Here is a 22779-nt window from a genome sequence, read left to right on the forward strand (position 1 = left end):
TCAAATTTGAATATAACATGGTCAAAATATTGTAGCTTTGGTCTTTCATTTAAAGATCTCCAGATTAGTGATTTCCGCCTGTATTAATGTTTCCTGGATCATTACATTCAGGCATTCAAATTAAATTTCATTATAAAGCATATCAATGTGTTCTCCATTTGCACTACCAGAGGAGGCTATGATGCTTGTGTGGCAAGTGGTAGTAAAGTGTTAGATACTAACTTGTATGTTATCCGACTACGCCACCCTGGGAGTTTCACCCAGGGAAATGCATGTACTAAGTTTGCTCAAAAAGGCACCCAGGTTCATTAACTGAGAGAGAGACGTGGTTCCATTCCAGTACAATGACAATAATTTATTAACAAAATCTAAAATTACACTCACATTGTCTCAAGCACATCAGACATACCAAGGGGAGACAGACAGCAGGAACTGAGGCTTACCAGCGAGGGGACTGGCTAACTAAGGAGAGAGGCGTCCCAGGAGAGGTCACACCACTGCAAGAGTGTCCACGTATTCGCACACACACACACAGCAAAGGTCAAATCAGCAACACCCGTGAGGTATAATAGTAGCACACCAAAAGGGGAACACCACCAGGAAGACAGTAGCCCCTCCACTGTAGGCCTCAGCTCCTAGAAAAGACGCAGGACAGGGGGAGGACAATTAGTGGGAGCCACATTTAACCAAGCACAAATAATAGTCACAATAGTTAAGACACAGGCTCTCCGCAGTTGGACAAATGGCCTCCTGCCAGTGCAACATACACAAACAAACAAACAAACAAACAAACTATAAACTAAAGTAGTAATTCCCCAGAAATAATAAACACTAGCACACTGGTAATCCACAGCACAGATGGAATAGCAGCCTCCTATCAGTGGCTAATCAAATCATAAGAAGAAAGCTAGAAAACCAGAGATACATTACAAAGTAAGATGTTGGGACACTGGTTATCAGCAGCGCAGGGGAAATGGCCTCCTGCCAGTGGTAAAGCAAATCAAAACAAAAGAATAATGAACTAAAACCATGTACACACAGAATTGACAAGAATGACACTTAATATGACGAAGTCGAGACAAACGTTAGTGGTCACACGGCTACAAACACAGATGAGCGATCACGCTTCGTGTAGACAAAGCAGCAGCGGTCACACAGCAGCACGGCGGCAGTTCCCCATCCCGTTGTTAGCTATGTTCTCAGGTTAGCATTGCAGAGGGCAAGAGTGCTAGGAGGGGATGCAGCAGCGACTACCTAAAATATAAACAAACATTCACTATATGTGACAATGGAGCCCATTTGCGTCGCCAATAAAACTATAAACATACCGGCTATGATGCATGTCCAGCTACGGAGATGCATGGAGACGGATCCACAGGGAAGCTGCATACACAAAAGAGCACTTGTTTGACTAAACAGCCACGAAGTCAACAAACAGCAGAACTTTAAGAGGAAGTGCTCAAATTGTTACCTGTGTGAGCAGCGGAAATTGGGCGAGCAGCGACCAGCCAGTCCGACGTGAAAACGGGAAAGGGTAGTCACGGAGAATATATACAAAAGTTCCCACCAAGCCATTGGTTGACCAATTACCTGCTAGTATACGGGGCACTACAGACAGGAACTAATTCCCGTTCTGCTACACTTGCATAAGGGAAACATCCCAAAACAATAGCACCCATATAATTGTTGTTTTCAGAAGTAGGCTATTTCTCATGCAACCATGCAAAAGCATCCCCATTTTATTTTCTCATAGTTGGCAACCCTATATAGCACTGCAATGAGTTTTGCAAAGAGTAGATTTAAAATGTCTCACTGTCATAACTGTTGTTCCAATACACATTGATATTGTGTGTTCAGGACAAAGCAAATATTTTTATCCTGGTGATTTTTGTATAGCTTACTATATTATTAAGATTTTTTATGGATACATTATGGTTTTTATTAATCGAACAACAGAAAAATAATCGTTAGACTAATCGTCCAATTAGTCGTTAGATTAGTCGACTAATCGATAAAATAATCGCCCGATGAATCGTTAACCCGCCCGGCCGCCCGGCTGCTCTTTTGCGGAGCAGCCGCCTGGCCACGCCTTGCTCCCGCGATAAGTTGAGGCCATGTGATACCGACTGCCGAGTCGAAAACACGCCCATCTAGACCATCGTGGACAGATTTTTAACCACGTGCATCTTGTGCTGCACAGTTTTTGTGCTGCGCAGCCAACTTGAACGCGCCTATTGAAGGTGGTTGCCAGACCACGGGTGCTTCTCAAAGTCAAGGATTGCTCCTTCCAAGCCACTTTTTCAAGGACGTTACGTCATCAAATCTCGTCAAGCACTGTTCCAAAGTCAAGGATGCTTTCAAATTCTAGCAAGTACTGAGTCCTTCGTTCTGAGAATTTCGGAGAATTTTGGAGGATGCATCGATGGATCCTCGGAGTGAAGAAATAACCCACAATCCTTTGCGTATGAACAATTAGAAATTTTCTGACGGTGCGGTTTAAAAAAAAAAGAGAGAGAGGGAGATGGAAAGTAGATGCAAAGAAGCAGTGCGTGTTAATGTAGGCTAAATATGATTTATCAAGTGTTTTGTTAATGCCATCGTATATTTGCTCAGGCATTTATCAAGTTATTGTGCATATTCATCATAAATGCATATGTCAATGTGCATGAACAAGTTGTGATAGACTTGTTATTAATTTATCTCAGAATTTCGCCCAATACGAACTTTGTAGAAGTTTAACATTACCGTTGCTGTTGCCAATTACCGGTATAACTTTCCATTGACACTGACATAATTATAAACTACGGATTGTGATATGTGAAGACCAAGTCGAATGTGGAAATACTGTAGGCTACTCCAAAAAGTTTATTTAGAGCAAAGTGCAGCTGCAGTTAGAACTCCTGTAAAAGCAGCACAATTTCCACGGTTTTAATTAAGCGCGCAGCCGGAACCGTGCACAATTGACGTGCACTTCCACACTCGCTAGGCTGTTCCATTGCATGTGATCTTGACGGCTGGAGGGGGTACTGGGAAGGTGTGTAGCCTTGTCTCTCTAGCACTCGACTTGAAAGAAAGCATTCTATCAAGGACGAGCTCTTGACTTTGAGAAATACCTCACGTCTCATTTGAGAAGTGGGAGGCGTTAGCCAGGCTAGAGGCGTGGCTGAACCTGTTCGAAGTTTGACAGATTAGCACACGTGAGATAACTTCGTTTTTCAAGATAATGGATTGGTTAGAATTGGTCAGAGGGCGGTGATTTTTCACGATTTGAGCTATACAACCCCTGGCAAAAAATATGGAATCACCAGTCTTGGAGGATGTTAATCCAGTTGTTGATTTTTTTAGAAAAAAGACAGATCACAGACATGACACAAAACTAAGTTCATTTGAAATGGCAACTTTCTGGCTTTAGGAAACATTAAAGGAAATCAAGAAAAAAAATAATTAATCAGTAACAGTTGCTCATTTTAGACCAGCCAGAGGGGAAAAAAATATGGAATCACTCAATTCCAAGGAAAAAAATATGGAATCATGAAAAACAAATTGACAAAAGAACACTTCAACGCACCACTAGTACTTTGTTGCACCACCTCTGGCTTTTATGACAGCTTACAGTCTCTGAGGCATGGACTTAATGAGTGACAATCAGTACTCTTCATCAATCTGGCTCCAACTTTCTCTGATTCCAGTTGCCAGATCAGTTTTGCAGGTTTGAGCTTTGGGATGCACCATTTTCTTCAAATTCTACTACAGATTTTCAATTGGATTGAGCATTATCGAAGATGTAACGATCGCCGTCTCCCCAATGCCTTTACCTGACATGCAGCCCCATATCATCAACGACTGAGGAAATGTGCATGTTTTCTTCAGGCAGTTGTCTTCATAAATCTCATTGGAATGTGGATATAACTAGATGAAAGTCATATTCAGTGATGAATCGCGTTTCTGCAATGGGCAAGGTGATGATGCTGGAACTTTTGTTTGGTGCCATTTCAATGAGATTAATGAAGACAACTGCCTGAAAAAAACAAGGTCATTGATGATATGGGGCTGCATGTCAGGTAAAGGCATTGGGGAGATGGCGATCGTTACATCTTCAATAATGCTTATATTATTATTTATTATATAAAGTTTATATTGACATTTTGGACACTTTTCTTATCCAATCAATTGAAAGGATGTTTGGGGATTTTTTCAAGATGATAATGCATCTTGTCATAGAGCAAAAACTGTTGAATTCCTTGAAGAAAGACACATAAGGTCAATGTCATGGCCTGCAAATAGTCTGGATCTCAATCCAATTGAAAATCTGTAGTTGAATTAAAGAAAATGGTGCATCCCAAGGCTTCAACCTGCAAAACTGATCTGGCAACTGGAATCAGAGAAAGTTGGAGCCAGATTGATGAAGAGTACTGATTGTCACTCATTAAGTCCATGCTTCAGAGACTGTAAGCTGTTATAAAAGACAGAGGTGGTGCAACAAAGTACTAGTGGTGCGTTGAAGTGTTCTTTTGTCAATTTGTTTTTCATGATTCCATATTTTTTTCCTTGGAATTGAGTGATTCCATATTTTTTTCCCCTCTGGCTGGTCTAAAACAAGCAACTGTTACTGATTAATTATTTTTTTTCTTGATTTCCTTTAATGTTTCCTAAAGCCAGAAAGTTGCCATTTCAAATGAACTTAGTTTTGTGTCATGTCTGTGATCTGGCTTTTTTCTAAAAAATTAAACAACTGGATTAACATCCTCCAAGACTGGTGATTCCATATTTTTTGCCAGGGGTTGTAACCAGAGAATAGGCGCGTTCAAGTTGGCTGCGCAGCACAAAAACTGCGCAGCACAAGATGCACGTGGTTAAAAATCTGTCCACGATGGTCTAGATGGGCGTGTTTTCGACTCGGCAGTCGGTATCACATGGCCTCAACTTATCGCGGGAGCAAGGCGTGGCCAGGCGGCTGCTCCGCAAAAGAGCAGCCGGTCTGGAGGTACTGCGGAGAGCAGCGGAGCCTAGACCCTGCCTTCATGACGTCAGGTCTTTGCCCTAATTGGCTTTTACATCCCTGACGTGTGTGCAGGTGTTTAGATGCCTCCCCATATCCACAAGAGTCCGTGCGGGTCCGTGCCTCGTGATTCGTCACATGGTCAAGTCTAGCCAAGTCTACACTACGGGAAGTAGAGAGTGTACAACTTCATAGCAGCGTTTGCATCCCCGCCCCTGCTGCCACCGGCAGCTCTCGTTGCTGCAAAAGGTCATTTGGAGTTGAACTTGAACACGGCTAATGTCTTATAAGGGGAGAACTGCCACTGTCGTTATACTTCCGGTTTTGAAATGGTTGCAGTTCCACGCTGGTTCCATTAGAGGCGCTCACATTTGGAGTGCAGAATGCATGGAGGTCTATGGAGCAATACCCCTCAAAATCCACTTTTCTCAAAATATAAATTTTTGTCAATTAATTTGAATGTTGTTTTCGAAAGGGGATGCAAAGAAATGACGTATTGCGAGGTGTTTGAATTTTTAGAGTCACTTATTTGCTTTAAAACGTCTTTTAAAATGTAAATGACGTCATACACTCAAGCTTCATTAGCAGAATGCTAGCGTGGTATGGGCAACAACAACTCAACCTGTAAGAAATCGGAAGGACATAAGTACTCTTTCATTCAACTTTTGACCTGAAACCCATGTTGAACTTGCAAAAACTACATTCAAATCTGAGATTTCTCAACGACAATTGGGTGAAAGAGCCAAATTTAGCCGTCTAGCTCCATAGGCTCCCATTCATTCTGCACTCAGGCGACCGCCCCCAGTGGAATTTTGGTGGAACTGCAACCAAAAGTCGTTACAATGGGACTTAATAGCGAGTGGCAAGGCAACCTGCTCCCGACCAGGTTTGGTTGCGAGCATAAGATACCATGGTGATACAGCGACGCTAAAACAAATCCACTTTCGTATGACAGCATACCCTGGCTTTGAGCGCAACATACCTCGCTAACCCACTAATCGAGATTCGTAGTATACCCCACTGTTGTCAACGGCACACCTGAGAATCGTTGACAAAATAACGAACTTTTGGTACAACCAAATAGTATCTAGTATAACTAGATAATAGTAGCCTACCTTAAGAGTTATTGAATTGAAAATGCCGAAAGCTTGCTCGGCAATTGGTTGTTCTAACAGGAATGTTTCTGTCTTCTCATTCCCAAAAGATGCGTAGTTACATTATGTAGGTTAATATTAAGTAGGCATAGGCCTACATATCGTTACACAGTTTAAGATCAGGTTCATCACACATGTTTTGTGCATAACATGACACTTTTTAAATTATGCTATCAACTCAAATAAGTACCTGCTAGTTGTTAACATTAATTAAGTAAAGTTTACACATGTAGCCTAAGTGTGACCAATAACGCCAGCCAAACCTTAACGTGGGCTATATGGCAAAATGGCAACAAGTTAGGCTACAGTGAGAAACTCAACCAACTCATACATACCATACAGCACAGCTTAGAGTATAGCAGGATTTTAAAGTGTGTTTGTACATCAGCTCATTTTGAAAGAGTATTCCACATGTGTCTTGAATGATGCACAAAGACTAGTAAACATTTCTTTATACCATTTTATTGAACTAGGCTACTAGGAGAAAGAGGTGGCTTATTAATATCAGGCGAGCAGATCTGTCCATTCATCTGCCCCAAGCCACTCTCAGAAAAGGTGGTCATGGAGTCTGCGAAGTTCATTTTGGACCGAACATGATTATCCACATGGTACAGTCTCATTTGTTTGTCAACTACATCACAGTTCACCTAAATAACCACACAACAAATATTTGATTAAGGAAACAGGATATTTCTGATGGTAATGTATTTTGCAGCAACAAAGAAAGCGTTTAACTGACAATGCTGTGCCAACCCTGATTAACTGCCCTAACCCCCCTCCATCAAGTTGTGGCAGACGTCGTGTCTTGAGAAGCATTGAAAATACTGGTAGGTATTGCCCATATGTGTGGTTATATAGTATAAAATAGCGGCAGCTAAAGTGCAGGCCGTCTCTCCATTCTTCTAGGTATCGAAGGGCTAGTAGTGTCAACACCATCAGCATCTGTAACATAAGAAACAAAAACAAAAGGTTTAATATAGGTCCAATCCAATAAACACATTCCTAAACTCTGGGAAAGCCTTCCCAGAAGAGTTGAAGCGCCTATAACTGCAATACTGGTGGTATATTAAACCACATGGAGTAAGATTGGGATGTAACTTGATACATAGATAAAACGATAGATAGATAGATATGACATGAAACAATAACAAGTTAACATAATCTTTTAAAGGAGAGTATGAACAAGCAGATCAAATGAATGTCCGAATGGAAGAACACCTAGAAGAAATAGAAATGAATGTCCGAGTGGAAGAACACCTGGAAGAAATAGAAATAATTGAGGAAGAAGTGGTGGAAGTAAGGTGGTTTTAATAACTTAATAAGTAAATACTCAATCATGCAATGTAAAAGATTGACTGTTGATGATAGTATCACATAAAAGTCTAAATTCATATAGATAACACCAAATCACAGTTAGTAGTGTCACTAGTATTTGATGAGATGGCTATCAAAAAACACCTGGACTACAACTGAGCCCTAGATCAGATAGATGGGCTGACCTCTAAAGGCGACGTGGCCAACCAGTCCATGGTGGTGATGGCGAGAGGTGTGGCCAACAAGTGAGGCTTTATGTTTAGTTTGCGTGCCTAGTGGTTCTGTTCATATTAGACACCAATTAAAACTAATTACTGTCTCAACACACTTTCATCTACTCACTTCAGGCCATCGGATACTCCTTAGCCAAAACTGCTCTTTCCGCAGAAGAGACAGCTGACATTTTATCAATGGCTGTGAGACGACTTACACAGATCGGTTTCCATGTGAGTTTGAATTCTGTAAAATTAGAATAAAGCAACTTATTGTCTGCACACATGAGATAAAGGTCAAGTTAACACACTGTCTCTTTTACGACAGGTCATATCTGTGGTCTGTGATCAGTCGCCAACAAATTTAAAAACACTAAAGCTATTAGGAGCCAGCCTTAACATCACAGACAGCACAACTGATGCCCACTGTATATCAGTGGACGGGACAAACATTCCCCTGATATTTGATGTGCCACATCTTGTAAAATCAGTGCGGAACAATCTTTCTTTTTTTTTTTTTTTTTTTTTTTAAGATTATTATTTTTTATTTTTTTTTTTTGGCCTTTTTATGCCTTTAATTGGACAGGACAGTAGAGAGAATGACAGGAAGCGAGTGGGAGAGAGAGTCGGGGTGGGATCCGGAAAGGACCACGGGGCGGGAATCGAACCCGGGTCGCTGGCGTGTGGTGCAGGTGCCCCAGCCAGTCGCGCCACAGCTGGGGCCGGAACAATCTTAAAAAACATGGCCTTACGGTTAGTGTTACAATCAAATTACACATAGTTTAACTTCTTACAGCCCATTTCTCAATTCACAAGCAAAATATCTTTAATCACCTTTTACTGTCTGTTATGTTACAGATAGGATCAAAAAAAATCCAGTGGAAACACTTTGTAATGTTTTATGACATCGACAAACAGAACACTGTCCGGATGGCTCCTAAAATAACTTTGAAGCATGTGACCCTACCACCATTCACAAACATGCGCGTTCGACTGGCAACGCAAGTGTTCAGTCACACCGTGGCAGCTGGTGAACAACTTCTTATTGTCTTTAAATGCCATCGTTACACCAGTGCATGCTTGTGTTTTAAGTCATACCTGTCCCTTACCTACTAAATGACCTACTAACCTCCTTGAATTTCCCCTTGCGGATCAAGAAAGTATCTATCTATCTATCTAAATGTGATAATACTACTGCAACCACATAGGCATGAAGTCCATGGTGGATCTACAGTAAGCGTTACTTGAGAATGGCCATTTCCCTCACGCGTTGCCTGATTCACGCTCTGCGTGAAATGTATTACAGTTGTATTACAACTTACCGCCACTAGGTGGCAGTACAGTCCGCTGTAGCATTGCTGCGGTGTGATTGATACTGTAGCCCAGTTCTACTCATTCAATAGGCGGCCAGGAAGCAACTTCTAGTGGCCCAGCCCATATAGTATATTTCGGAAATGCCAACAGAAATCCCTAGGAGCCTAGTCACCTACAGACTGCAACACTACAACTCTTTTATTGTTTTGTTTTTTCGGGTGTTTGTCAATTCAGTCTGGCACTCTGAAAATGTTCGCAAGGCTCTGTACTTCGAAAAAGACGAGCATGAACTAACTATTTGTCATAGTTCAAAATTGCCATTAACACAAGCAGCAGATTGAAATAACACTGTTTCATTCGAGAGTTTGACAACAGTGAGGATGATTAGCACTGCAAACAAGTTTATTGAGTTAGACTGCGTCTCTATAGTTCCGTAATCTGACGTATTTCCTCATGAATGTAATTCTGTAATTTCTCTTTGGATAGCTATCTATCTATCCAAGGGTTGTCCCCTGAAAACGGTTTAGTTTTCAGGGGACAAAAACGCTATTTTACAGCTTGGTTTGATAAGTGCTGGGAACATACATTTTATATGATCTTAACGATGTTGCGTTTCTGACTCTGCTGCGCCGTTGCCGCCAGAATCAGTTTTAAACGCACGTCTAGGCTATATTTAGGTTACTTTATCAGCTTCGTACTTAAATGGCTCATTCCGAGGAGAATGAAGGCTAGTTCGCTGGCTTCTATCATGTCCTCAGGACTCGGCTCGCGCAAAAAAAAAAACGAAACCAGAGCCAGAGTGATGCTGAAATCGCGTAGGCCTACCGGTCTGTGTCCCAAGTAGTTCATTCTAACTCCACGAAAATTACCACCGCTGGTTAGTTTGCTTTGCTTTGTGGAGTAATCCATAAGGATTGGTGAATATGTAGGCTTCAGACCTACTTTCTCGGGGGGCAGAGACATTTTTCAAGGTGGTGTAGGCGCTGAAATACAGTAGCCAAAGCATAAATATTTTAATCGTAGTTCCGTGGGCTATTCGAATTGCGCTCCGATCAGCGGAGGACGGGAGCAGTGAATCTAAATATTGGTTGTTTATCGAAGAACAGTAGCCTACCATGCCTTACCATTATCTTTGATATTTCAGTGCATGGTTTTGAATATTTTAACAGTTGCCAAAAAATATAAGGGATTCAGTCAGTCGAGTTAATTTGATATTCGCGGCATACACTTGAAACGCACGATCAAAACGTGTTGTTTATGCGTAGACAGACCCTCGGCTACACTTGACATGCAGTTGTGTTCTGTTCTCAGAGCATATGCTTTCTCTGTCTATGATCTGCAGCTTTTTTCACGAACTGCTGGCCTCCTGGACAGAAAATTCGGCTACTGAGCAGCGAAGTTGCAGATGCGATGCTGCTTCTCAAGTCCACTGGCGTAGGTTTAGGGGGGGACGCATGGGACTAGTCCCATTCAATATTTTAAGATGACAAAATTGTCTCCCCCAATATTTCCGCGAACTTATTTTTGCGTTCCGACGGCCAGCACGACAGTAGGCCTACAAGGCACGCGCCGTGATTTGATTGGCTGAAAGCGCTACACACACGGGACTTGAGAGCATGGAGGTATTAGCTCGACAGTGTCAAAGCAGATTAGCAGAGTCTGACTGGCAGACAAACGTGCGTGCGGGTGTCGACGATATCGGTAAGTTACCTAGGCTGTCTGCCAATACACCCCATAAAAGGCCAGAGTAAAACATTTTAACATTCCCTTTGCTCTTCAGCACGTATACAGTGGCTATAGTAAGTATTCATACCCATGCTAAAGTTGACTAAAAAGAGGAATATAAAATCATCTTTTGAGAATTGATTGTAATGCCTTAATTCAAAAAATGAGTAAAAATCAAACCGCTAAGGACACTAATTTTCTTTGTGATTGAAGAATGTATCGTAAATAGATAAATGTCCTTCCTTAAATACAGGGAGCATAAGTAATTGACCCCTATGTTAAATTCCCATAGGAGCAGGAGGATTTTTAATATGTTTTTATTTTTAAAGGCCAGCTATTTCATGGATCCAGGATATTATGCATCCTGATGAAGTTCCCTTGGCCTTTGGAATTAAAATAGCCCCACATCATCACATACCCTTCACCATAGCTAGAGACTGGCATGGTGCTTTTTCCAGTTAGCCTATTAGCCTGTTTGATTTGCATTGAGCTCAATGAGCATCAAACAGGCCAATAGGCTAACTGGAAAAAGCACCATGCCAATCTCTAGCTATGGTGAAGGGTATGTGATGATGTGGGGCTATTTTAATTCCAAAGGCCAAGGGAACTTTATCAGGATGCATAATATCCTGGATCCATGAAATAGCTGGCCTTTAAAAATAAAAACATATTAAAAATCCTCCTGCTCCTATGGGAATTTAACATAGGGGTCAATTACTTATGCTCCCTGTATTTAAGGAAGAACATTTATCTATTTACGATACATTCTTCAATCACAAAGAAAATTAGTGTCCTTAGCGGTTTGATTTTTACTCATTTTTTGAATTAAGGCATTACAATCAATTCTCAAAAGATGATTTTATATTCCTCTTTTAGTCAACTTTAGCATGGGTATGAATACTTACTATACCCACTGTATGTTTGCCCCTTTTTGTACTTTGTTTGTAGATCATCTATGCCACCCAAGAGGGAACATACAAAGCTTGCACATACAAAGGGGACATAATGCTTTTTCACAAAGCAAATAATAGCCACACAAACTAGCAGTGGTAACGTTAGTGACCAGACTTTCACATTTAGATTGTACCGTGGAAAATATTATTAACTAGTGATAGTAGGCTATATGTTACCCAGGATATTGTTACAGCTAAACCTATAGCGTCTGTAATATTTCAACCAAGGTTAGGAGCATTGATTAGGGGTGTGCAGCACGGATAGTGGCATAGAAGTTGCTCTATCTATCTTGATAGAATGCCAACGTTTCCTTACCAAGTCACCAAGTAGGCTTAATTAGCCTACCTTAAATCTTACAGTCACAATAAACAGTGGATCTGAGACATTTTCGTTTCTATATTAATTCTGTAATGTATTAGTGTGTAGCATACAATGCAGAGAAATAAAAGGGAGACCACTGAATTCACAGTTTAATGAAGAACTGTCATTGCATTGCTAGACAAGTTCTGAAAGTAGGCTACTTCCCTGTGGCAGTACTTTTTGCTAGTATAATGTCCATAATAATTGATGTTAATAAAATGTTGTTTGTTCAGCATTACACAGTCTCAGGTATATATGTATTATGTCTCATAAATGTATAGATATTATTCCTAAACTATGGTTCATACCCATAGGCTACACAGTTACTTAAATAACAGGCTATATGATCTGGACAAATCTAAGATATGCGTAGCTTCTGTTATCTGAGAAACAACATTGCCATCTAGTGGTTAAACAGTGGATACTACATAATAATTGTCGTCCGCACACATTCCTCTACACGCGGGTATAGTAATATAAACGCAAGAGGCTATTGTTTAAACTAAACGAAAACAAAAACGAATTACAGTCTTCCCAATAAAAGTTCACTTCTGGGTGTCCCCCCCCAAAGCTGAGACCAAACCTACGCCCTTGCTCAAGTCTGATAATTTGCAGCACGATCGAATGGTATTATGGAACCATGGACTGAAAGAAAAATAAACTAGCTAAAGGTTTCCCCAATCAGGAAATACATCTTAATTTAAATTTAAATTCTTAAAGGGATATTCCGCCATTTTTGGAAATACGCTAATTTTCCACCTCCCCTCGAGCAAAACAATCGATATTTACCTTGTTCCCGTTCATCCAGCCATTCTGTGAGTCTGGCGATACAACTTTTAGCTTCAGCCTAGCATAGATCACTGAATCGGATTAGACCATTAGCTTCTCGCCTGCTAGCTTCATGTTTAAAAGTGACTAAGATTTCTGATAATTTTCCCATTTAAAACGTGTCTCCTCTCAAGTTAGAAAGTGCAATAAGACCAACTGAAAATGAAACCTGGCGTTTTTCTAGGCTGATTTGACATGGAACTACACTCTCATCTGGCGTAATAATCAAGGCAACTTGCAAACGTACCATAGGCGCAGTGATATCGTACGCAGCATCTGAAAATAGTCCCCATAGATATCAAGCAGTAGTAGTGCCAGTAGCTGCAAGTTGCCTTGATTATTACGCCAGATGAGAATGTAGTTCCATGTCAAATCAGCCTAGAAAAACGGCAGGGTTCATTTTCAGTTGGTCTTATTGCACTTTCTAACTTGAGAGGACACACGTTTTAAATGGGAAAATTACCAGAAATATTAGTCACTTTTAAACATGAAGCTAGCAGGCGAGAAGCTAATGGTCTAATCAGATTCAATGATCTATGCTAGGCTGAAGCTAAAAGTTGTATTGCCAGACTCACAGAATGGCTGGATGAACGGGAACAAGGTAAATATCGATTGTTTTGCTCGAGGGAAGGTGGAAAATGAGCGTATTTCCACAAATGGCGGAATATCCCTTTAATTTAAATACTTATTTTAAATAGGCCTACTTCTTAATTTAATCCCACTGTCAACTCAAATTGGTGAGGGTTCTGTTACATATGCGATCAAGTGATTTGAAACATAGAAAATATTATAACGATTAGTCTAGTCTAGTCTTTGACTTTTGAGTGGTTTTCCAAGCATCTATGCCGTGCCGACTGAGGCATTCCATTCAGATGGCTAGCCTACCACAAAGCGAGCCATCAAGTGTTGGAAGCTAACTGTACCATCCCCCCTCTGTGAGCTGACCTCTGTGCCTTAGAAGACGAATTTAAAAAATCCCCCACCCCCCCAGAGCAGTTTCACACATCATTAGCAATCTTATGTTGAGTGTGCGTCTGCAACAGTGAGCCTACTCCTTCTCGGCTTTCGGAAACAGCAGCGTCATTTTTTTGCCGGGGACCGGGTAGGCTACATGTCTCCACCACTTTTTTTTATGACGAACGATTTTGTCCCCATCAATTTTTAAATGTTTATCAATTCATCAAAAAAAGTTGGTGCCCACTGCCCAGGGCTACAGATAAACCTATTGTGATCGACAATGCCAACGCATAATGGACCGAAATAGCCGTGTTGTCTACCTGCAACAATATAGGCCTTTTCCAAAAACAATTTCAGTTACTTTAACTGGAAGTGAAAGCCAGGGGTATTGAAGTATCTTTGCCTCGGTCTTGTCTTGGTCTTGCCGTCTCTGGTCGACATAGTGGTCGGGAGATTTGCAACAAATAACAAACAACAAATTTCTGGCGTAGCCTACCGAGGTGTTTGCAGAAAGAAAAACAAATCAGGTTCGCGGATAGAACTCGGTCAGATTAGCGCGATAAAGCATTGAACATTTTGAATTTTTTGAAAATAAAATACATGTAAAATATTTCCCTCACATCCGTCTTCCTATGTGCAGAAATGTGTTAAACTCCTGACAACAAAATACGTGCGTTTAAGCTATTGTGTCAGCGCAACCATGCAATAGGCCTCCATCCACCTTTGATGCAATCATTTTTCTGCATAAGAACATAGCCCAAACTTTCATAGGTAGATTATACCAATAGATCTCATGTTGCAGTTAAGTAGCCTATAGGTAGCCTACTGTTTTCGATGAAAAAGGCAAGAGCTGATTTTCATGTCAATAACCCTCATTTGCGCTATGTTGATGTTAAGCTATCGCTGGCGACACGCGTTGATTAGAATTTCATTTAGATAGGTCCACAGGACCTTTTGTGTTTTGTTCTGTTAGTTTGACCATTTGTGGTTGAGCTATGTTCATTTAATTTCAAGTGGCTATATGATTGGGCTTCTTGTGCGTGCTTGTGTTGGCGCTTGTTGCCCCGTTTGAGCTTCTGCGCTCACCTTTTGACATTTCTGAATGCCTTCCTACAGTTGCTTAGGACATAGGCTTATGCTTTTAGTGGTTAGGCCTACCTCATGAAACCATTGACAGCAAAACAAACCTAAACGAAACAGCCAGATGCCTCTTCATAAAATAGGCTAACAGAAGACACCTTCATAAACAAAAACAAGTTTTGTCGTGAGACTAGGCTATTAAAAGCAGAAAAGATGTTCAGCTTGCTTCGGGATTGAATTCAATTTGGGACTGTTTGGCTAGTGGTAAATGCCGACATTCCTAACCCTGCTCACAAGTGCCACCTGGTGGTTGTTTGGGACATTGCAGCTTCACTTGGGAAAAATAAATAAAATACACGTGATTCACGTGTGATTCTCATGAGAATCTCACGTGAAAGCGGCCAATGTCAACCAACGCCCACTGTAAAACGTCTTCCAGTTGAGGTGCTAACAACAGCTAACTTTTTTTAAGATATAAATAAGCTGTTTGACATATTGAATTCACGGTAAAAATCTCTCTCCACATGTATTCCCAGGGGCGCCGCCAGGGGGGGAAAGGTTAGGACGATTCTAAGGGCCCAGCACTGACAGGGGGCCCTTTGAGGGCTATCAATAATAATTTAATAGTATTGTCATGTGTAGGATTTTTGAATAAATGTTTCATTTGATCTGTTCAAATAAGGAAATTATATATGGTTTTACAAGTCAACTACTATTTTCACTGTAGGAACATAATCTAAAGCGATTTCAAACACCCCTATTGTGGACTGTACCATTTTCAACCACCGTGGCGCTAGAACGGAGATAGAAAACGACTTCAGCAGTGTCAACATTGAGTGACAAAACGCTAGGTAATTCCTCCAGTAGGCTAAATTTGTTTTGCTGCTGCTGGGTAAATGTATCCTGCTAGCAGACGTCTAGCTCGTTGAAAATCATGTCATCAAGTCATTACAACCGGCATTTATTAACGTTTTTACCCCCCCACCCCCATGTAATGCGAACTACAGTATGAGCAGCAGGCTATCCTACCCCCCAATTCGCACTATGCATAGGTGCGTGCATTTTAGAAGTTGCCAAGTAAATTATGAAGTCTGGATATCACAAACGCAAGCAGAAGCAGAGAGCTAAGAGGGAGAAAAAAAGTCACTCGTTTTTTCCAAAAGAAAGGTAATTCACTGACACTGGATGCCATGACACAACACACTAGCTTTCTAGCTGATAAAAGAGATGATTTCGTTTAGGCTAAACCTATATCAAAACAACAATTTTCAGTAGCCTAGGCTAAGAAGTGCAGTGTTATTTTATTTAAACACTCCACGTTCATTGCCATGGGAGAACAGATGAATGTAATGTAGAAGGTCTGTAAGTGTAATTTACAGTAGTCTGTAACTGGATGAACTTGAGCAATAAACTAAGAACTGGTTTCTTAACTAATGAGGTGCCCTCAACATACACACTACAGATTCATCCTCAGGAATAGGACCCCAGCCCTCATATCAACCCAAATCCCAATTGAAGGAGGAGGTGAGCAATACAATACAATAATTAACTAGCCTAGTTATTCATCAAGGCAAACATTTGATCACATACAGTAAGTCAATAAAGACAACAATTGGAATACATGATTGACACCCTGATGATGTTTGCTGGAGAGCTCTGAAGTATCCCCAATGTGCATACAGAATGTTATAAATCCAAAGTGATGCATGCAAGTTCTCTCAACACATGAACATTTGGCTTGAAAGAACTGCATAGTGGCCTAACAATATTTGCTCATAAAAGAAAATCGATATATTCCATAATATGTACCATGGCATTTTCATTTTAAGGCAACAGTCTATTCAGTGTGATTCAGACAGTTGTGCATTTTCTTTATTAATACAAATAATTATTATTATATATAATATATATACAATGGGGAGAACATGTATTTGATAGGCTACCATGCTAAAGTTGCCTAAAAAGAGGAATATAAAATCATCATTTGACAATTGATCTTAATGCCTTAATACATTTTTTTTTAGTAAAAATCAAACCGCTAAGGACACCAATTTTCTTTGTGATTGAAGAATGTAAATAAATAAATGTTCTTCCTTAAATGCTAGGGGGAAGGAAGTATTTGACCCATGTTAAATTCCCATAGGAGCAGGAGGATTTTTTATATGTTTTTATTTTTAAAGGCGGGCCAGCTATTTAATGGATCTAGGATATTACTGTATGCATCCATGATAAAGTTCCCTTGGCCTTTGGACTTAAAATAGCCCCACATCATCACATACCCTTCACCATAGCTATAGATTGACATGGTGCTTTTTCCAGTAGGCCTATTAGCCTGTTTGATTTGCATTGAGCTCAATGAGCATCAAACAGGCTAATGATTGATTTTTACTCCTTTTTTAATTTAAATTTAATTGTCAAATGATGATTTCATATTCCTCTTTTTAGGCAACTTTAGCATGGTATCAAATACATGTTCTCCCCATTTTATATACAAATATATTACTTTATTAATAATTATATATATATATATATATATATATATATATATATATATATAAATATTTTTTTTTTTTTTTTTTTTTTTTTTTAAGGGGGAGGGGGGGGCCCTAAATCGAAATCTTTCATGGGGCCCAGAATTTCTGGCGGCGCCCCCATAGACCTAAAAGAAATGGACAAACAGACTCCGTCGTTCTCAATGAGAGGGGGCTGAAACAAAAATTCGTTTCCTGTTCATCGTACTGCGCAGACTCAAACTCATTAGCCTGCTGTAACTCGTCTGATAGATCGAAAACCTCTGAAATTGTTAACGTTCGTTTTTTAATATTATTATTATGGGTACTTGCCTCTAGGTAATGCTTTACCATATCAAACAGTAGGCTACCGTAGGCTACACGCATTTTCACTGATCTTGCGAATGACTCTCCGTCATGGTTTTCGTGCAGGCTCACTCAGCTTCTTATCCAAACATTACGGGCGAACGTTAGCTTCCCTACAACAGACATGCTAAAATACTTCTTTACGGGAAACCAACGTAATATACGGGGAAGAAGTGAATTAATTTTGCCTTCGATACCCTATATAGAATACACAGAAGCTATAAGGGAGACAAAGGGCACATGCTACATGAAGTTATGGGATCGCAAAAAAATCTGAAATCTATGGCCGTCCAAGGGAGTTAGCAGAGTGTTGATCACCAGCTCATTTCGTGTTTCTACTTCCGGGAATATGCCTGCCCCCTTGGGCGCCCCTGTGTATTCCACTCACAACATTGTTAATATTAGTCAAATTGTTATACAGTAACTGATTGGAAACACAAACACTTCCCTCTCAGAAGCTGCGTTGATTCCAATCCGTGGCGACGACCTCTAGGTCCAGGAAGCAGGGCACAGATGGACTACCTCAGGCAAAGTCTGCAGGAGATTTCATCTTGGACCTTCAGGTTGGCAAGAAAACAGTACATCAGGGTTCCCACTCTAAAGGCTGGCTTACATTGCACGATTTTGGCCTGTTTTAACAGTCGGCGACTAAATTTCCAAAATCGGGCGGAAATCTTGAGAGTTGTGCTAGAATCGCAGCGCGCTCCCGTCATCTAAATCGTTTAGCTTAAGGTGCCAATCTTAGCGGTTTTAAGTCCGTCGGAGGCAGTCTTTCTCTAGTTTTGCCGTTACGACAATATCAAACATGTTTGATATTATCCGAAGTCTTTTCAGTCGTGGCTCATGCAAATACTGACGTGAACATTAAAAACCAATAGTAACCTCTCGCGAACACGTAAACAGGAAGGGGCAAAATAGGCGACAGCTGTAGCCTGTATGATTATTTGTTATTTCATTTCTTATAATTTATTAGTCGGCTATTCTACGAGACAGAACAACTCTATATCTGTTAGTGATGTCACACATCAAACAATGCTGCAGAAACGCGAAAAAAATACTTTGATATGAGTAGGCTATCATGTGATTTCCTGTTAATGATGACGTGTAGCCTATTGCACGATGGAAATAATTTGAAGGAATCTAGCAGCAGTCTTGTAAATAGTGACCCACAGTCTTTGCAAAATCCTAATCTGAGACTGGCCTGTGACTAGACTGTGACTAAAAACTCAATGAATTGTCTTTAGATGTGAGAGGGTCTGAGACTGTAGTCTTTCAAAAATCTTTTCCAAATCTTTGCAAAGTCTGGCAATGTAAGGTAGGCTTAAGTCAGACTTAAAATTCCCTAACTATTCCTGACCATAAAACAGAATTTCCATGACCTCAAAACCGGCATTTCCCCAGCATGTTTGCTGGCAAAACTAAAACCTTAAGGGTGCATCCACTCATGAAAACGAGAATACACAGCAGGTTTTGGCTACTCATAATTTACTGTTTAATACAATTCCCTGATATTTCCCTGACTGTGCATGCAAATTGACCAAATTCCCTGACTGGAAATGCCTCTTCTGAAATTCCATGATATTTCCAGGTATTCCCTGACTCGTGGGAACCCTGATACATGTAATGGATCAGAAACATCATCACAATCATTACTATAATAGATCATTGTCTTCTCTGTTAAATGCTACAGACCGAAATTCATTCCTCCTTGTCAGCGTGGGCTGATTCTCACCATCCGCAGTATAATGCTGCTTGTCAGCCAACTGAAATAATGTGTAGAATCGGTGTTGAGCTACGGAAGGAAAACCGCCGAATGCAAGAGGAGGGAACACGGGCGAAGAGAAAACTTCAGTGCTTCACTGGCACAAAATGACAACAAGAATAAAAGCATAGTTCTACACGAACTAAAAAAAAACGTCCTCTTGTGTACATACATTTTCCAATCATTTTCCAATCGTGTGTTATCTTGTTAAAATATTACTGAACGTAAATCAAGATAGCATGTAGCTAATTTACCTCAGATAGATTACCCGAATCATTGAGTGCGTTTACATGAACATTAATATTCCGATATTAACCTGGTTAAGACCATATTCAGAATAAGATACTCCCATGTAAATATCATTTTCCGATTGCCTTAACCGGAATAAGGTCATTTTCGGAATAAGCATAACCGGAATAAAATAGGTGGAGTATTCCGATCATATTCTGGTTATGTAGGTGCATTCTAGACATGTAAACACCTTATTCGGAATAATGACGTTCTATTGGAATATTCACGGTGTTTCGCGACAATTAAACACAGCATTATGGCAAATAACAACAAACTGTTTGACGGCCCACGGCATTTCTTCTGTCGCGACAGTAAATGAAAAGAAAAAGACCTTCTGGCGGCAAACTTTCACAGTTATTTATAAGCGGGGCCTCAGAAAACATGTCGAGAATGAAGAAGAAGTAGGCTACACTTTGAAGCGAGGAAGAAATACGTTCAGCATAGTAGCGACATACAGTAGGCTATGTGGCAGCATAGCTAGTGATAAAGTTACTATGGAAACATTCAGGGAAGGCATGTTAGAACTTTCATTAATCAGAGTATGCTGCGTGTCATGTAAACGGGGATATGAACGGAGTATTCTTTTAATAACTCATGTAAACACCTTATTCTGAATGTTGTCAATATTCAGAATAAGGTCCATATTAGGAATATTAATGTCCATGTAAACGCACTCATTATCACTTGGCAACACAGCAAAAGGCAGTGCAATGAAGAGGACAAAGGTAAAGATTCTTTAGAATCTTTAGAACGTTTGCTTAGCAACTTTCTCCAGGGTTCTAGCGAACCGAACCCCAGACCACCTTTTCAGGCGGACCCGGGTCCGGTCCCAGGTCCGCACCCGAGTTCGGTACGGTTGCGTTCACACCAAAGATTCTAGAACAGAGCAAGATGGATCAGTTGCGTCAAAAGAATGAAGTACGGTACAGGGCGCCATTTCGGTAAGCTCAGCAACATTTCTGACACAGTTCCAATCATATAAACCCACCTCAACAGCTGTTTTTGCCGTTGCCAGCTGTTTTTTGTTTTGTTTTGTTACTCGGTAATGATCTGGCCGTGTGAAAGGCACGATTTATTACTTTTCGGCTTACCAAAATGGCGCCCATGGAGCGTTAGAATGTACTTCAAAAAATCCAACGTATTCTCCGGCCAGTGATCCATCTTGCTCTGTTCTAGAATCTTTGGTTCACACTATCAAAAACAACCGAACCATCGGCCCAAACGAACCCGGGTCCGGTCTAGGGGACCTAGTGTGAATACGCCCTTAAAATGCTTCATAGGTTTTACCCAACGAACCACTATTTACAGAAGCTCAAAAAAGACATTGATGTTAATTGTACTTTTTGTGGGAATCAAAGAGAAACTCTTGTGCACTTATTTTGGTTATGCCCCCATACTAAATTACTTTGGAGTAAGCTGTCTAAATACCTAGTTGATTTTATTTACCCTGACTTCTCCTTATGCTGGGAAAATGTCCTTTTTGGTTTCATTAATTTTGACAGAAATCCTTCCTCTCAGTTTTATTTAATCAACCTTATTTTAATTTTGACCAAATTTTACATTCATAAATCTAAATTCCAAAATAAAACACCAAACTTTATAGAACTGTCAATTCACATAAAACACTATATTTCCACTATATCCTGTTGTAGTAACAAGAAGGCTGTTAGAACACACACATTATTTGTATTTTTCAAATGCTTTATGTAGATTGAGTTGTTTTCTTCATTGTTTATTATTTTCTTTACTGTTAATTATTTTTACATCCCCTGGCGTTTTTGTTCTGTTTGTGTCGTATACAAATGGCTGTATAGCTACTTGTTGTTTTGTGATCAATAATAAAAAAAAAAAAAGTGTAGACAGTATGGCGGCCGCCATGCTAAAAAGTAGACCAGTGCTAGTTAGCCATTCCATTGAATCCTATGGGGTGTAAGCGCCACTTTTGACATCAAATTACGTTACAGCTGAAGCGTTTTAAGCCTTTATATGAACATTTTCTATTGTCGGAGTACATACTACATTGTGAAATTGACATAATAATCTCGTAACGGTCTTATCGGCTGAGTAATAAACGTTTTCCGAAATCAATGCTAAAGTGTTAATGCATGCCTCCAGCGTCGCCATAGGTCAGCCTCACTGATCTATTCTTTATAGATCAGTGGTCAGACTCGGTCAGACTACGTGCCTACGTCACATGTACGACACCTGAGCCTGCGCAGAAGACCTTTGACGGAAATAGAAGACCTAAAAAATCGTTGAAATAGGGAGGGAATGTGAAAACCAGCGCCCCAAGCGGTTGCGTTCCTATCGAAGAGCAGCTCCAATGTTAAGTCCCATAGACTGACTTTTCAAATAAATACTACGCAGCTATACCAGCAATCTTATCCACCAAAAATATTTTTCAGTCTTCATACTGTAATAATCTACTAACTGTGAAAATATCAGACCCTATTTCGCCTTATTTTAAAAAAACGTAATTGCTCGTTTCATTTCATAAATGGACTACAACTACAAGTGACGTGACACCCTTCCACGACCAAGGGGGCAGGCATATTCCCGGAAGTAGAAACACAAAATGAGCTGGTGATCAACGCTCTGCTAACTCCCTTGGACGGCCATAGATTTCAGATTTTTTTGCGATCCCATAACTTCATGTAACATGTGCCCTTTGTTTCCCTTATAGCTTCTGTGTATTCTTTATAGGGTATCTAGGCAAAATTAATTCACTTCTTCTCCGTATATTACGTTGGTTTCCCGTAAAGAAGTATTTTAGCATGTCGGTTGTAGGGAAGCTAACGTTCGAGGGGAGATTCCCCGTAATGTTTGGATAAGAAGCTGAGTGAGCCTGCACGAAAGCCATGACGGAAAGTCATTCGCAAGATCAGTGAAAATGCGTGTAGCCTACGGTAGCCTACTGTTTGATAGGGTAAAGCATTACCTAGAGGCAAGTAAA

The 22779-nt window shown here is 40.4% G+C and overlaps 1 long non-coding RNA gene across 1 annotated transcript; it reads right to left on the bottom strand.

Moving 5' to 3' along the window:
- Window positions 1-329: 329 nt before the first annotated feature.
- On the bottom strand, window positions 330-1514 carry LOC134076296 (uncharacterized). The gene is made up of 3 exons (XR_009938595.1): window positions 1472-1514; window positions 1329-1383; window positions 330-1254 (listed from the first exon to the last, which is right to left on the bottom strand). It is a non-coding gene; the product is annotated as an uncharacterized LOC134076296 (long non-coding RNA).
- Between the last annotated feature and the right edge of the window lie 21265 nt (window positions 1515-22779).

The sequence above is a fragment of the Sardina pilchardus genome, chromosome 3 (genome assembly GCF_963854185.1).
Source record: "Sardina pilchardus chromosome 3, fSarPil1.1, whole genome shotgun sequence".
Lineage (NCBI taxonomy): Eukaryota > Metazoa > Chordata > Actinopteri > Clupeiformes > Clupeidae > Sardina > Sardina pilchardus.